Source organism: Sciurus carolinensis, chromosome 12 (assembly GCF_902686445.1).
Source record: "Sciurus carolinensis chromosome 12, mSciCar1.2, whole genome shotgun sequence".
Classification (NCBI taxonomy): domain Eukaryota; kingdom Metazoa; phylum Chordata; class Mammalia; order Rodentia; family Sciuridae; genus Sciurus; species Sciurus carolinensis.
In genome coordinates, this window is record NC_062224.1 from 13,124,295 (window position 1) to 13,141,461 (window position 17,167).

Here is a 17,167-nt window from a genome sequence, read left to right on the forward strand (position 1 = left end):
CCTCTTTAGTGATCAGGAAAATGAAGATTGAGACACATTTGGCCCCTATTTGGCTAAATGACAAGGTTAGATAATTTCACATAATTTCACATGTTGGAGAAAATACGGATTAAAAAGGTCCCTTAATCATTGTTAGTAGGAGTTGAAATTGAATACTCTGGAGATAGTTTGGTATTTATCTTGTAAAGCTGAAATTCACACATATCCTAAAATCAGCAATACCATTTGTAGGTGTAGGTGTGTTACTGAAATAGATGTTAGATGTGATGTTCATGGCAGTACTCTAAAACGCACTTTGACAGGAGGCTAAACAATTCTTGATATGTTAACACAAGGGGATATATGTGTATATTTATATTTATTTATTTTGTGGTACTAGGAATTTAACTCAGGGGTGCTCTACCATTCAACTATATCCTTAGCCCTTTTTTATTTTTGAGATAGGGTCTCACTAAGTTCTGGAGGCTAGCCTCAAACATGCCATCCTCCTGCCTCACCCTCCCAAGTAGTTGGGATTACAGGTGTGCACCACCATGGCCTTTTATTATTTTTTGTGGCATTGGCGATTGAACCCAGAGGCACTCTGCCACTGAGCTACATCCCTAGCCCTTTAAATTTTTTTTTTTTTATTGTGAGATAGGGTCTTGCTGAATTGCCCAAGCTGCCTCAAACTTGTGATCGCACCTCTTGCCTCAGCTTTCTGAGTAGATGGAATTACAGGTGTGTGCCACTGCCCCTGGCTTTTTAAAAAAGGGAAAGCCACCCAATCCAGGAGACATGCCTTTAAGCAGATGAAAAACATTTTAATGCCATTAGCTGGCATTCGTAAAGAAGAGCTTTCCTCTCCATCAACATTTTGACATTTTAATTTCTTTATTAGTAATAGTAGCTATATTATCAGCATGGACTCAGGGATTTTAAAAATTATTATTCCATGTGTTACAACTTGAGACATTATTCCTTTTGATGCTCAAATTGTTCCAAATTTGCCTGAGAGCTCCTTCAAGCTGGCTGTTGAGTCCTTTTGGCACATTCTCATCTGTTTTTGAGCTCCTGTTTATTTATCTATTCTATCTATCTATTTATTTATTTATTTTGCCATACTTGGGATTGAACACAGGGACACTCTATGACTGAGCTATATCTCCAGCCCTTTTCGGTTTTTGAGAAAGGGTCTTACTAAGTTACCAGAGCTGACCTAGAACTTGTGGTCCTCCTGCATCAGCCTCCAGAGTTTCTAGGATTACAAGGCATGCCCATCATGCCTGGCTTTGAGTTAATTCCTAGCACAATCAGATGTTGCAGGTTTGACTTCCCAATCTCAGTCTTGAGATCAGCCACTCCTCAAAGGATCTGCTTGCTTTTAGTGGAAAATGATAGTTAGAAGTCAGGATCTGGACTTTCTTGCTTCTGGGGTATCTTTGCAGAGGTAGAAAACATGTTTTTAAAAACCATAAATTCATACTGATCTCTTGTTCCAGTTCAGCAGCACATAGTTCTCTCCTTTCCCCATTCCAGAGCTGCGTTTTCCACTTACTTTTTTTGTTTTCCCTAGGAATGTTGTCTTCATCTTGGATCTCCTTTGCTGCTGGCTGTATTCACTAACATTTCTCAGGATAATAGCTGACCCCCACCCCAAAGAGCGATGGCTTTGTGTAGAGGGAGATCACACCTTCAGTGAGCCCTCCCTGGGAGTTTATAAAATATGCAGACAGGAGAGTTTGGAAGCAAGTACCACCAGCCATATTTTATGCTCACTCAATTACTGCATAAAAAGCGTACATAACTTTGATAATAAGAAGGATACTTCAAGGCAAAATAAAAAAGATAAAGCCTACGTAGACTTCGAGTGTCAACCCTTCTGGCCTACCTATACCTGCTGGGAGCCCGGCGTTGAGGGGAGGGAGATGAAGAAGTAGATAACAAAGGACCGAGAGATGGAGAACGCCCGGGGGGGTTCCCGCGGGAGGCCAGGGCGCTGCCTGTTCAGGGACCCCTGGCTCTGAGGACCCTGAGGCGCACCCCACCGCCTTCTCCGGCGCTGAAGGCAGCTGGGCCTCACCGGGCACAGCATCCCTTCCGAGGTCAGCGGAGGACTCGCGGCAGCTGCTGCAGGAAGGGGCGTGGCCTACGGAGGGTGGCCCGCGCGGATTGGCTGCGGCGCGCGGCGCACGAGCCAGTCAGCGCGCGCCCCGCCCCGCCCCAGCCGCGCCGCACGCTGTGTTCACGTGTCGCCGCGCCCCGCCCGGCGTGCCCCGCGCTGCCTGTCTGCGCCGTGAGCACCGCGTGGACCCGGCGCGGACCTGGCGCGCCAGCTGCCGAGCATCGGCGCCCGCCTCCTGCGGTCAGGTGTTTTCCTGGCGGGGGGTGTTTTCTGAGAACCCCTGGGAGCGACTGTGCTTTGTAAACACTGGGGTTGAAATGGGTCGGGCAGGTGCTGAGTGTCTGAGTTGGGTGGGGCCGGGATGGGCGTGCCAGCCGCAGAAGAGGAAAACAGTTACAGGGAGTTTTTGTTTTTGTTGAACAAGGGAGTCTTGGACCAGGGAGGTTGCGTAAGAGCACGGAGTGTTTTCATCTTCGATTTGAAAGTAATACAACTGCTTGGCAGAAGGGTGGTGCTAAACCCGCGGCTCGTGGACACGATGTTGTGCATGACATCCGTGTAAATAACGCACTGAAACCGCTGGGGAAGACACCTTCCGAGGATCGGGGGCCACGGTGGTCCCAAGGTGACGAAGCAACTGTGTCATGGGTGCAAGTTCTGAGACCCTGGAGACTGTTCCTAGTCTCTGGCTTGGGGTCCAGACCCCCTTCAAGAATTGGGTTTGTGGCCCCACTGATTCTTCTTGGAGAGGGCCTGAAGTTAATTTGGGTAGAGTTACTAAACTGGGAAGGGGTCAGGAAATGTCACTTGAGTTATGGTTGCAAGAAGTGGGGATGTTTAACCCAGACAAGGCAGGACTGAGGGATATGTGATCTATGTCTGCTCCTATTGGAGAGAATGTAAATAAGAGGTTAGACTGATCTTGTTCTCCCTCCGGACAAAACAGTTTTTGTTTTTTTTTTTTAACAGGAGTTGAATTTGAGGTCAGTTATAAAGACTGGGTAGGAATAAACACTTAGGAAGTTAGATCCTGGAGCCAGGTTCAGGTAGATGTTTACATTTATTAGTGAGAGAGTGGTGGAGCTAAGATTCAATTTTCATCTGCCAGACTCCAAAACCCTTGCCTTTTCTTCTCATGTATCTATTTAAATAGAAGAGATTACTTGGTGAATAATGAGATTGCAGAATGGTTTCTTCATTAATGAATCACACTGTACTGGAGGGTTTGTCTGCCTTGTTAATCTGTATGATGGTTACCTCAGGTAAAGAGGGAGATTGTCCAGGGCCAGGGGAAGATGCCAATGTGGGTTACTTGGATGGAAGAGGCCTCCAGTCTCACTATAAAGTCAGACCTTCATTGGTGGGTGTTTTGTCCTTACAAGTGCCCTCGCAGTTACTAAAAGAGTAATCCTGACTTTGAGTTTAACAAATGTGAGCATAGTATCCCATTGCCTTCCATCTTTCTCATTTCCTCCTAGCTTACTCCTCAACCCTCACCCTGGCTGACACTACTTTCTCTTCTCCATCCCATCTCCCTTTATCAGACTAGAAGTGAGACAGACCCCTCTAAGGACTGGAGTGAGTAACTTTGACCTGAGTACAGTGTAGCCCTTCAGGAAACACCAGATATAGCATCCTGTGAATACAGGAGGAAATGCCCACTCTGATTTGATTCAGCTCTGTGGTCCCCAAGGGTGGGATATTTAAGACTTAAGCCTGTATGGATGCATAATGGAGGCAGCCCTCTCTAAGGCTTTGAATTTAATTTGCTTTATGAATTAAGAGCTTCATACCTTTTTTTTTTGGCGTATGGTAATGGGGATTGAATCTGGAGGTACTCTACCACTGAGCCACACCTCTAGCCCTCCGCCCCTCTTTTTGGATACATGATCTGACTGTGTTGCTGAGGCTGGCCGCAAACTTGCTATCCTCTTACCTCAGCCTCCCAAGTAACTGGGATTACAGGATTACATGCATGCACCACTGTGCCTAGCTAATAGCTTCATACTTTCTGAAGAGGAGCACTTTTTAGAAGTTTTGTTTTGGGGGGTGGTATGAGGGGTTGAACTCAGGAGCACTCAACCACTAAGCCACATCCCCAGCCCTATTTTGTATTTTATTTGGAGACAGGGTCTCATTGAGTTGCTTAGTGCCTCGCTGTTGCTGAGGCTGGCTTTGAACTCATGATCCTCCTGCTTCAGCCTCCCAAGCCACTGGGATTACAGGCCTGTGCTACCACACCTGCCTAAAAGTCCTTTTTGATCCATACTATGTTAATTAAATTGTCAAATACAAGCCATTTTAACATCCATTGGAAGATGGGAGTTAAAGTATGTGTATGAAGAGGAAATACCTGTTTTTTTTCTTGTTCCTGGCAGACTTGGTTACAGTTTCTAATCAAGGAAATAACAGCTAATTCCTTTTCCCCTGGAGGGGTATGCTCGAGGCAGCCTTGGTGTCTGGTCACCTCTCTACACTGAGCACTACTTTGAGAGCTCCACAAGATAGCTCTGCAGATCCTCTTTCCTTCCTTTCCCTAGGCCTCCTCTATTATCCTTAACCCCTTTGGTCTCTTTCCACTCCTCTGCTCTCAGGCTTTTAAGGAAGTTGAGATACACTGAGGCAGCCACACACTGCCCCAAGCCATATGGTAGAGAAGTTGAAATGGTGTTTGTTTCTGCTGGTCTTTTTTTCCCCTTGGAAAGTCCCAAGAGTTTTCTTCTTTTTCTGCTGTCAAGTCCCCATATCCTTCATTTGCATGGTCTTTGAATAGTAGATGGTTGCTCAGTTGCATTTTGAATGATCTCTAAGGTTGTTAATCCGAGATTATATTTAATAAAGGGCTTTAGGACATCAACAGTTTAGAGGTGTAAGGACCTAGCTTTAGTCACATTGTGTTGTTTTCCTTGCCTGACCCACTCTTCACCTCATTTTTGTACAAAAGGGCAGCTCAGGTAGGGGCAGCCATGGAGATGGTGGGGGCCTGTGGATAGTAATGGGTCAGCTGTGGAGTCTTCTCTGCTCCCACTCACTGAGGTAGGTTCCTGGTCATGCTGACCATTTTGTATTCATGAGCCATCTTGAGGTGTGCTGCCTCATACATTTATAAGGGGGTGGGGATTCGTTCAGTAGGACTGAATCCCAGGCTCTGCTGTGGAGGCCAGGAGTGCATGTAAGAGGGGCAGAATGGTGGAATGTTGAGCATGGGCCCTGGAGTCAGCTGCCTGGGTTCAGGTACCAGCTCCACTGCTAAGCAGCTGTGTGGGTTTGGAAACTTTCCCTAGTCTCTGCTTCAGCTCCCTAATCGGTCAGTCTCACAGAGTTGTGAGGATTAAACGAACTACTAAGCACCAGGTGCTTCAGTGTGGCCTTGCACGTGCTTAGTACTTTCTCAATGGTTATTTCCAGTCTTAAAGGAGCTCACAGTCAAGCAGTGACAATTCTGCAGTTTCTGCCCCCACCTACTTTTATGTGAGTTTAATGGCCAGGAAATACAAAGAAAGAATGGTGAGCACAGCCGCTACCCCTGCCCCTAGGTATGAACCGTGCCTTCATTTAGCCTCCCTGGAGTGGGGAAGGGGGAAGCAGGCCAGCTCCATGGTGTGACTTAGTGTCTAAAAACTTCCAGCACCCTCCCAAAGTGGTCTTTAGTTCAATGCCTCTCCTCTTGTCTTCCCAGAAGTTTATTAACAGGGTCTCCATTCTTGAACTTCTTGCACACTGACCTTCCTGGGGATGGGAGTGGAGGGGGAGCATTATCTCCATTCTTTCTCTTGGGCCTGGAGAAGGGTAATGTGGTCTTTCTGGCTACAAGCAGGGCAGGATCTTAGTTTTAATGAACAGAGGGATACAGGCAGCCTACAACTGGGCCATGATGTAGGAGACGGGTGTCATTGATGAGTGTATAGAACAGACCTATTTTCCTTGGGATATCTGATTTTGCTCTTGGACTGTCAGTATGTGTTCCCCAGACCACTCAGATCCTTAGTTAGGAGGCAGATGAGCTTGCCATTGGGAACAGGGAGGAGGCGGCTGCTGGTGTCTACAGAGGGGCTTACAAATACATGGAATCTAAAAAAAAAAAAATCTAAACATTTGGCATCTCTAAATATTTATGGGCTAGGGCAAAATTCCAGTTACTGAGCCTTGTAAACAAAATTGGCCATGAGGCTGAGACCAGAGCCTCCCATCTAACTCCCAAGTTTTCATTTCTTGGATGTGCATTTCCTTGAGCTTTTCCCAGCTTCTTTTAGTTTTGGGTTCTTGGATCCTGAGAAGATTGAAATATTGATAGTATGACTTGCCTTCTAGGAAGACTTTTCTTATTCCCTATTTATAGTTACCTTAAGTTAGTAACACTCTGGGCATCCTTTTTGCATTGGATTTTTTGGGCTTCTGTTTGGGGTTATTTTGAGGTGGGAGTGGGTCTGAAAAGGGGAGTGTGCCTTGGGCTCCAAAAATAGAAACTTAATCCCAAACATTAGATGGTGTTCCTAGGAACAATTTTAAAACCTGTAGTTGAGGTAGTCACCTTATCTTGAGTGACTTCTGAGATTGTTTAAGGAGGTAGAGGTGGAGCTTAGGTAGAAGCAGGAAGACCACTTCCTGCTGGGTGGATGGATCAGAGGAGGATAGCCTACCCAAAAGTGCTTCAGAAAAGCCAGAAGAGATTACCGATCCAGGACCAGAATCTGCACGGAGGACTTTCCTCTTAATCCAGCAGCTGGGAAGGCAGGACATGCCTCAAGTCCTTCCTGTGCAGGAAAAAAATATTACAACTTACATGTTCATTTTAAATTTGTCTCTTTTATTTCTATTTATTTATGATAGGTTTTATTGTACATATAAAGTATCAGTACAGCAGCATGTATGTAATTTACAAATAAATATCTTATTTGAGGTTGTAGTTTGTGATCTGAAAAATCTGAATACCTCTGCTCAAAGCAGTAATGAGAGAATGGGGAGAGCGCAAGCCCTCTCAAGCTCGAGTGCCTGGGAATCCTCTGGAGAATGTGTTCAAATGCAAATCCTTGTGCCATAGGTCTGGGCTGGAGCCCAGAGTTCTGCAGTTGGAAGGCTGACTCAGAAAGCATGAATTAGTGCTTTTCCCATTTTTTGCTACAGAACTCCATTGAGAGTCTTAGTCATTGAGGGAAACCCCAAAACCACCGGTGTCAAGGACAGATCCTGTGACGTCTCCTGGAACACCCAGTGCTGTTGTAGAGACTGAGGAAGTACCTGCTCACTGCCTGGTCCCTGGCACCCTTGGTGGAATTAAGAGGATTTGCCAGGATCTGTTCCCATCAGGGATGTGTCATGTGCTTCCTGATGTGCTTCTTGGTCCAGATGGCTTCTTCAGCCCGCTTCAGGGGAGGAGAAGGTGCTGGTGAGAGGGTGGACACCATCCAGTTCAGGGGAGCAGGTAGCTGGAGTCTAGAACCACAGTGAGGTTCCTCTTCCACCATCCTTGCTGGCCAGACAGTGCTTTACTTTCCGTCTTGCCTCACAATTAGTGGTCTGTCACACTGCTTCCTGTGGGAACTAATAGTGGAAAAGCACACTTAAATACTGTGACTTAGAATTGCAACTCCACCAGGCTGTATTCTTTTACCACTCTCTAAATGAACTGAGGCACCAAATGGTGTAGTGACTTATTTATGATCACAAGGCAGAGCAGGTACAAATTATTCTTATTTTTTTTCTCACCGTTACTTCTCTTTTAATAAAAACTGCCTCTGTTTCAGAGTCAGATTATTAGATTTGAGTTTTGAGATTTAAATTCTCATTAAGTAAGTACAATTTGTTCAGTACTATCCAAGAATTCAGAGATGATTGTGACATAGTCCTTGGCCATAAGGACTCATGGTCTGTGGAGAGAGACAGATCAGTAAGGTTGTGTTTAGACTGTTGAGTGCAGTGATAGGTGAGGTCATTACGCTAAAGGGGTCTTCGGAGGATTCCATTTCTCAAAGAAGCGGGTCTGAGAAGGTTAGTTGGAGGTGTTGCCAAAAGCTCAGTCCTTGTCCCCAATGCCAATAAGGACATGATTTTGCATAAAAGGAAAAATAAAGTTTATTGCTTTGCTAGCAAGGGAGAAACACAGGGGAATCATGTCCCAACGGCTGTGATTCTGCCCATTAGCAGGAACAGGGGGCTTTTAAAGAGGTGATTCAGAGAAAATGAGATTAGGGAGGAGAGATCAGGAAGGAGAAGCTCAGGAAAAGTTTAGGGAAAAGAACATCAGAGAGGAGAAGGTCAGGGAGAAGAAGGTTGGGAAAAAGAAAAAATAAGTTTTAAGGGACATAGTCAATGCATCAGGTGAACCCCTATTCCAGAGGGAGTGTCCAAGCTGAATCCTGTCAGGTGAATAACCAGGTAAAGATGGGGGAGGGTGTCACCAGCAGGAGGATCAGTATGCAAACATAAGGAACATCTCAATTAAACCAAAAAAGAAATGATAATCGGAATAAAGAAGTCTAATTACTTAGGCTTGTTAACTGTCTGCCTTCTTGATATATTGAGCCTTTTGCCATGAAATATCCCTCTTCTTTAACTCAGTGAATATTCTTCATTTTGGTTGATTTTTTTTTTTTTTTAGATATTGGGTATTGAACCTAAGCGGTGCTTTACCACTGGACATCAACCCCAGTCCTTTTTATTTTGAGAAAGCTTCTCACTAAGTTGCTTGAGGCTTTCCCTAAGTTGATTAGGGCCTTGCTAAATTTCTGAGACTGGCCTCAAACTTGTGATCTTCCTGCTTCAGGCTCCAGAGTGGCTGGGATTGCAGGCATGTGCCACCACAGCTGGCTGGTTTATTTATATTTAATGCAATTATTAACGCTCGTCAAGCACATAAGAACCGAAAGCCTCTGTCCTTCCTTATTCCTCTTGGGAGAAAGGTGAGGGGGAGCTCTTAGAGGGAGCTATGTTTTCAGTCTGTTCTGATCCATGTAAGTATGGGTTTGGGTGTGGCCTGCTCTCTAATGGTTTCCTGAGTGGCAGGCACTGACCTGATGACCTGCTGTATGTGGGACTTGCAGAGGGGAGTCTTCAGGTTTGGGTTATTGCTCACCACACTGTGCTTTTAAAAATACTTTTTTTGCCCCCATGGATTGAATCCAGCTGCTCAACCACTGAGCCACATTCCCAGTCCTTTTTACGTTTTTTATTTTGAGACAGGATCTTGCTGAGTTGCTGAGGGCCTTGCTAAGTTGCTGAGACTGGCTTTGAACTTGAGATCTTCCTGTCTCAGCCTCCCAAACCGCTGGGATTATAAACATGCACCACCATGCCCATTCCACTTCTTGAGGAAGGGGCTGGTGTGAGGCGAGTCAGCCATGGGAACCACTCTTTCTGCCCTGTACCTTCCATCCTGTCACAAGGCCTCTGTCTTTTCCTCTCTAATCCCTTTCTACCCTAAAAAGCCCCCTGACCTCAGGATGACATCTTGGCATGATGAACTTGTCAATTTGCAAAGGGTTTACTTATATGAGAAGTTCGCCATCTATGTGGGCTTTACAGAGGTGTGCCAGTGGTAGCCTGGGCAGAGGAACAGGAAAATCTCTTGAAAGCAGGATTTCTACCCTTTGCCCCGAGCCTAGAGCGTACTGGCCAGGCCTGGTTTGACATGTCCTGGGTGTGGGCAAGGTAAATATGCTCTTCTGTGTCTGCATCATTGGTATGGAAGGTGTTCTCCCAAAGAGCTGCATGTCCTGTTGGTGTGTCCTGGCACTAGGCAGACCTTGCAGTTTCACCACAAGTTTCTCAGATCCCTAACAAGACCTAGTGGTCAATTTGTGGAACCAACTCCTTCATGGTCAAGCTGTGAGAGACCGATTTCTAACATTCTAAACTGGAGCCAAAGATGCTGGGTTCTAGTGACCTAAGGTACTATAACATGGTGATGAGTCACTTCTTAAGATATTAAGGGCATGTGCAGGTTCTTTAAAAATCTCTCTTGTGGTCAATGGGGAGACAGAGTAAAAACATCTTAAAAGCCTGAGGTGGTGAGGACTGGAGCAATTGACAAGTTCGCCCAAGGCCAGACACCTTGTCCAGGAAGAAGGACAGAACTAGATCTTCCACTTGTGACTGAGATGCTGGAATGTATATGTCCTGTCTCCCTGAAAGCAGGCTGCATTACTCAACTTTTTGTGGCTGTGACCAAAATGCCCAACAAGAACAACTTGGAGGAGGAAAAGTTTATTTTGGCTCACAGTTTGAAAGGTTCAGTTCATGGTCAACCAGTTCCATTATTGCTTGGGACCTGAGGTGAGGCGGAACATCATGGCGGAAAAGTATGGTGGAAGAAAGCTGCTCAGCTCATGATGTCCAGGAAGCAGAGAGAGGGGGGAAGGGGCTGCAGGGAAGGTGAACCTTTTGTGGCACATCACCCACCTCCTGCATTCATGCCTACAGTTACCACCTAGTGAGTCCATTCAAGCTCAGATGGACTGATCAGGTTTTGGTACTCTGATGCAGTCATGTCACCTCTGAGTATTCCTGCATCAACACAGGAGCTTTTAGGAGACACCTCATATCCAAACTGTAGCACAGGCCATTGTATAATAAGCTGCCGTGTCTACCCTCAGGTTCAGGTTCAGCATCATTACCAGTCATTTCTACCCAGTAGCCATCAACTACTGCAGCTATGCTGTTCTTGACAAGGGCCCCTGGCAGGTTTTTTTTTTTTTTTTTTTTTTTGGTACTGGGACTTGAACCTTTGCCACTGAGCTACATTCCCAGCCCTTTTTATTTTTTATTTTGAGACAGGGTCTTTCTAAGTTGCTTAGGGGCTTGCCAAGTTTCTAAGGCTGGCCTCAGATTTGCAATCCTCCTGCCTCAGCCTTGGCTGGGGGTACTTCTCTCAATCCTGTCTTCACAACGTGCCTTGCACTGGTGTCCTCCAGGTAGCTTTCCCGGACTGCACAGGTAGAGTTGGAGCATCCTCCTTGGCCCTTACATACGCCATAACAAACAACCCCATCGCTGTCATTGCTCCTGAAGTCCTGTGGCTCCCAGTGCTGAGCAGAGACCTGCACCCTGGAGGGAGCTTGTGAAGAGGCCATCTGCTGCATTGACATGTGGGAGATCTTGTCTGTCACTGTGTCTTGAGCACCACTTGCAGTAGGGGAGGTAGGCCAGCAGCTGTGTTGGATGCCGAGAGGAGTCAAGCTCTGAAGAGACTGAGTGTGGATGGGAATGTGCATACCCACACACACACACACACACACACACACACACACAACCTGTATACACTCCCAAGCTAACATCTTTGTGGTACAGGAAGTAAGAGCTTATGGGATCAGCAAGGGAGGTAGGCATTCATCGTGGAGGATGAGTAGGGAGTAGACAAAGGCAAAGGGGATTTCTGGAGGAGTGCTCCGTAGAAATGCCAAGATGGGCTGCAGGAAGGCGTTTGTGGGGAAGAAGTGGGTCAAGTGCAGGAGGTTGCTGAGATCCCGTTGTCGGGACCCTCAGTGAAGACTGAGGAGGCCGAGATTGGTCTTGGAGGCACCAGGGAGTCAGGGAGAGTTTCTGGGCAGGGGAAGAATAAAGTGTTGTTTCAGGAAGATTAGACTGTGGTGTGCACAATGCATTGGAAAGGAGAGGCAGTAGAGGAGGAGGTGGGAAGTGATGACCTAGGGTCTAAGTTAGACTTATAGAGTTAAAATCTGCAGGGATGGAAAAAACATTGATAACTGATAAAGGAAACATTATGGTTGGGCATGGTGGTACACACCATAATCCCAGAAACTCAGGAGGCCGAGGCAGGAGGATGGCAAGTTTGAGGTCAGCTTCAGCAACTTAGCAAGACCCTTAACATCTTAGCAAGACACTGTCTCAAAATAAAAAATGAAAAGAGCTGGGGATGTGACTTCGTGGTAAAGCACCCCTGGGTTCATCCCTCAATACCAAAATAATATTAAATGAAATAAGTAATATAAAAATAAATAAAAAGGAGTGGGGATGTAGCTCAGTAGTAAAGCACCCCTGGGTTCAATCCCCAGTACAAAAGAAAAAGAACTAAAAGAAGATGTTATGTGAGATAGGATTTGGTGACAAATCAGATACAGGAATGAGAGGGGCAAATTACTGTAAGGGGAGGCAGCAGATGTTACCACGTAATGTTAGGCCTTACTCCAAAGCCCAGGCTGTTCGGACCATCCTCTTGAGCCTTAGTTTCCTCATCTGTACAGTACGGTTGTTGGACCTCTGTGATTCATTCTGGTTTCCTAATTCAGACCTGCTAGTCACATCATTTCACTGACCCAGACCTGTTTACCAGAAGACTTCCCTGACCTTTTCCCTACCTAGCCGTGTAACTTAGTTTCTTATTCCAGGGTAAGAGTTCCTAGAAAAGTCATCTTCAGTAAATAATAAACAAGTCGAATTCTCATCTGTCTCACAATGCCCTGCACACCTGCCTGACTGCATCACCCCAGGCAGGGGACATGCGGCCTCCAGCTCAAGTTCTGCAGGGTGAGGGATTCCATAGCCTGGCCTGACCTCCCGGGCCAGTTGGCTGCCTAGGGCTGCCAGCCAAGGAAACCAAGACCTGAGGCTCACTTGCTGGGCTTGTCTACTTGTGTGGAGCTGGGCCTACTGACTGGACCACAGGTACCTGGGTGACTTGGGCAAGAGCCAAAGCCTGCATGAGACCTGGATAACCTGGAATTAAGTCCTTCCTCTTCATTTCCACTGAGAGAAAACAAGGTGCTCAGCAGCACTGTGTGCTCACGTTTTGGTTCACTCTGGGGCCTAAAAGGCTTTGAGGGCTCAGAGTTCCTCTTCCACTGGGCTCTGCTGGTGGCGCTTAGGGATGGTCCTTGTAAGTGTGGGAAGCATGAACCTTGTGAATAGCTTCTGTTTTCACTTGAGATTAAATTATTCCCATGCTTGCCTTACAAGCACAGGGCCCCGGGTTCGTTCCCCAGTACCGTTAAAAAAAAAAAAAAAAAAAATTATCCCCAGCTTATCTACTCAAACACCAGTTTTACCTTCTATTTAATTCCTGTGCACAAGGAAAATGTCTCTAGAAGGGAGAAATATGAGGTTGCTGTTAAATGTGATTCTCAGAAAATTGGGAGCTTTCATCTGTCTTGTTCCATCTTTCCCTCTTCTCCAGTGCAGCATCTAGTGTTGGTGTAACAGTAAGAATCCCCACTCGTCAAGTGTTCAAGCAAAAATTACTGAAATGGTTTCAGCACCATAATGAAAGCACAAATAGCTGGGATGGGAGTGGACTTGATGGATCAGCAGTGCATTTTATTCAGAAGCAGAGTCAGGCATCGGAGGGGCTCACTTTCTGGGTAGAAAATGGCCCCCAGTTACAGGAGGAACCTGTGCTTATATAGGTGGTACTGACAGATGACTTAGTCAGTGGGGACTTTAACAGAATGTCAGTTTGGACATTCAGGAAAGAGGTTGCAAAAATTTGAGACTCATTTTTACTGTGCAAGGATGGAGGGTCCAGAGTTCACTATTCAGTGCCTATCTCTTTCCTTCCAGGGTCTATTGTACTGTCACTGGGAAAGGATCAATGCTTGTCTTCTTCCCAGGGACTGTCATTTCCTGTATCCTTCAAAGTGCTTAGTACTTAGTACAAGCAATTCTCTGAGTATTTGCATGAACTCAAGATTCAAGCTCATGAAATCATGATGCTATTTAACATCACCCCCATTTTATAGATGGCACAGCTGAAGCATGGGCGGGAGTGAACTGGCCCAGAACTGTAGCTTGTCAGGGCCAGAGCTAGAACGTGAATCCAAGCGCTGGCTCCAGAGCCCTTGATCATCTCCAGGAACCTGTCTCATTCCTATGTGTATAGAACCACACTGGGGAAATAAGGCAGTGTGTTCCATCAAAGCGAGTAACTTATCTGTAGTGTGTTCGTGCAATGGAGTTCCACAGAACGACGCAGAAGAACAAATCAAAGCTGTGGAAGAATGCTGTGGGCAAATTGTTGGGTGAGGGAAGCCATCAGATCACATAATATGTGGTTCCATGGATAGGAAGTTCAAAACCTACCAAAGCGGGCTGGGGTTGTGGATCAGTGGTACAGCACTTGCCTAGCCCGTTTGAGGCACTGGGTTCCGTCCTCAGCACCACATAAAAATAAACAAACAAAGGTATTGTGAAAAGAAAAAAAAAAAAAAAATACCAAGATTCCACATTGTCAAGACCCTGGTTTCCTTGCAGGTGGTGATTGGAGAGGCTCCGGGGCCTTTGGTGCTGACCTGGTTCTGAAGTGGGGTGATGATTTCACTGGAAATTATCAGGCTGTGTGTTTCACATGTACATAGTACTCCAATAATGTTTATTTTAAAAGATGAACTAGGAGCTGGGGGCGGAGCTCAGAGGTAGAGCCTTGTCTAGCATGTGCAGGGCCTTGAATTCAATCCCCAGTACTGGGAAAAAATTGGGTGACAGGAAACCTGGGTTTTACTCCTAACTTACTTGTAAGTGACTCAAACAAGTCCCACTTCTGGGAGATTGATGGCTTGAACTGTCATATTGCAGCTACTGTGCCACCTCTTCACACAAAACCTTGCCTGAAATCTGGCCATAATAAACGGATCTAAGCTGGTGAAGTGGCATAGCCTGTAATCCCAGCTTCTCAGGACGGCGAGGCGGGAGGATTGCAAGTTCCTGACAGCCTCAGCAAATTAGCAGGACCCCATCTCAAAACAGAATTAAAAGATGGGTTGCAGGTGTAGCCCAGTGGTAGCGCTCCCCTGGGTTCAATTCCTAGTACTGCAAAAAATCAATACAATAAATAAATAAGAATAAAAAAGCAGATCTGGTGGAACTCTGAATTCAGGAGAGGAGCTAGCCTGGGCTCTGGCGAGTGGGCAGGAGCACCATGACTCCAGGCTTTTGCCACTGCTGAAGGTGAACTTCTTGTCCTTAGGAGGCCACCTCCCAGGGCCTGGTCAACTCTGGGATCCTGGGATCTCCTGATAGCCTGGTGTCCTCTTTCAGCTCCTAATTATTCCCTAACAGTTTCCTGGGGCCTCGTTCCCTGGCTCTGCTAGAGCCTGTCACAGACAGGGCTTGGCTTACCTCTGGTGTTTCTCAGACAGAACAGAACGAAAAGGCAGAGGGTCCCTGGTGGCTGAAACGCCACCATTCACGTCTTAGTATGCATTCCTTTTATCAGGTTGTTTTTTTCCCTAGTGGTTGATGAAACGGAGCTCAGTAAAGTAGGGCTTTTGATGCAGGGAAGGAGCATGGAAAGTACTGGGAAATGGAGCACGTGGCAGAGAGCCGTGTGCACCACGGAGGGTACACTGAGGGTGGACACGTGGATGGACGTATGTGGGTGGGTTTATGGGGGAGGAAAAGTGGGGGGGGGGGGTGGATGCTGCGCGAAGACCCCGGATGTGGGAGGGACCAAGGCATTCAGCCGAAATCCCCGGGGTTGCAAGGTTTCTTGCTACTGACCTCGGTGATAATAGGGAATCTAAAATCCAGGGACGCCCAGGCTTCAGGAAAGAGCCTTATTTGTTCAGAACCCCCTGTGTCCCTCAGTCCCAGTTGCTTTGGACCTCTGTGATCCCACGGGCCCATGCCGGCCTGCCTGCCTTCTCTCCGTCCTTCACTCAACAAATACTTATTGTGCACCCATGTGCCGGGCTGAGTTCTAGATATTGAGGATCTGCCAGTGACAGAAAGAGACAGAAACATCTCCGTCTTCACGGGGAGACACGAACATAAACAAGATGATAAGTCAAACACATAGGATGTTACATGGCGACGGGTGCTTGGGAGAAGGGACATAATGTAAGAAGGGATTCAAGTGTCGGGTGAGTGTCAGTCCTAAATGGCGAGGCCAGGAGTCCGGGCTGAGAGGTGACTCAAGCGGCAGGAAGCCAGAAGACTCACTTGGGAGGATCAGGAGTTGAAGTTGGGGAGAGCATCCCAGGCTGCTGCAGGAGCTGTGTGGCCAGAGCCTGTCCCCAGCGTCCCTTTCCTGCCTTCAGGACCTGGCATACCAGTGTCCAGAGAGCTCTGGACAGAGAGCAGCTGGGCATCATTTTGTCCTCGGGCTTAGGGATGGGCATCTCTGCCGTGACCTTGATCTCTGTGGGATGAACAGATGGACTTGCTCTTAGGGCAATTGCAACCTGCATTTTGCCAGTTGGGACTGGGGGAAGATTGAGGGCAGAAGGGCCCTCTGGGGGCCCCTCTCTGTGTCTGGCCTCTGTCCACCTCCTCTGCCCAGTGGGTGCTCCTGCTCTTCTGCTTCTGGAAAGTGGGTTGATGGGCCAGGGACAGAGGGCACTGGTCACTACCTTTGAAACTAACTGCCTTTGGAAATGGCCTCAGTCCCAGCTCCTCCCTACCAGCTATGACCTCTTTGCCTTTCTGCCCCTTGGGTGTCCTTGAGATTGTTTTCTTATCTCCAGAATATCAATAACGTCTACCTGGTTAGGTAGTTCTTAAGATTAGAAACAATTATTTAAAGTACCCAACACAATGCCTGGTACATTCAGTAAAAGGCAGCTATTATTAATTTATCAGCAATGAATACAAACAGCAAACACTTCTTAAGATCTATTGTCTCCCTTGTTATACCAGCTGGGAAAATGAGGTTAGGCTGTTGGTCCAAGTCCCACAGCTAGTAAGTGGGGAAGCTGGATTTGAACCCAGGCAGTCTGGTTCTTATTTGGGGAGAAGAGACTAATGGAAGGGGAGCTGGCAAGAGCCTGAAATCATACACGCTGTGCTGCTTTTGAGCTCTTTGTCCAAGTTCTTTATTCTTTGCTTAGACCTTTCTGATCGGGTTTCAATTAGCGGTTTGTTTCCTTCTGTGCTGAAAGACTTGTGTCTACAGGAGAAGGACTGGGCAGGAGGCAGAAAAATACGTCACTCTGGTCACGGACCACGGACGCCCAGGGAATGGTCAGAGAATTTTTCTTCCACTGGGGGAATGTTGTCATCCTTGGGGACCATCAGAGGACCTGTGTGGAGGCCCAGGACGGTGGCAGACAAGGGGGGGGGGGTGGAGAGAAAGAATCCCCCTACCGCCCATCTCCCACTGTCTCCTGCTTTGCTTTC

The 17,167-nt window shown here is 46.9% G+C and overlaps 1 protein-coding gene across 2 annotated transcripts in view; it reads left to right on the forward strand.

Annotated features, from left to right (window-relative positions):
• Pfkfb3 (6-phosphofructo-2-kinase/fructose-2,6-biphosphatase 3) overlaps nt 1-17,167 on the forward strand; it is a 73,973-nt gene that overhangs the window by 12,606 nt on the left and 44,200 nt on the right. Inside the window, exon 1 of one of the 2 annotated variants that reach the window (XM_047520084.1) lies at nt 2,262-2,344. The exons of the other annotated variant lie outside the window; for it this stretch is intronic. The gene's annotated coding sequence lies outside the window, so the exon portion shown is untranslated. Of the gene's footprint in view, nt 1-2,261; nt 2,345-17,167 lie in introns of those variants that run through there. 2 annotated transcript variants of the gene reach the window in all.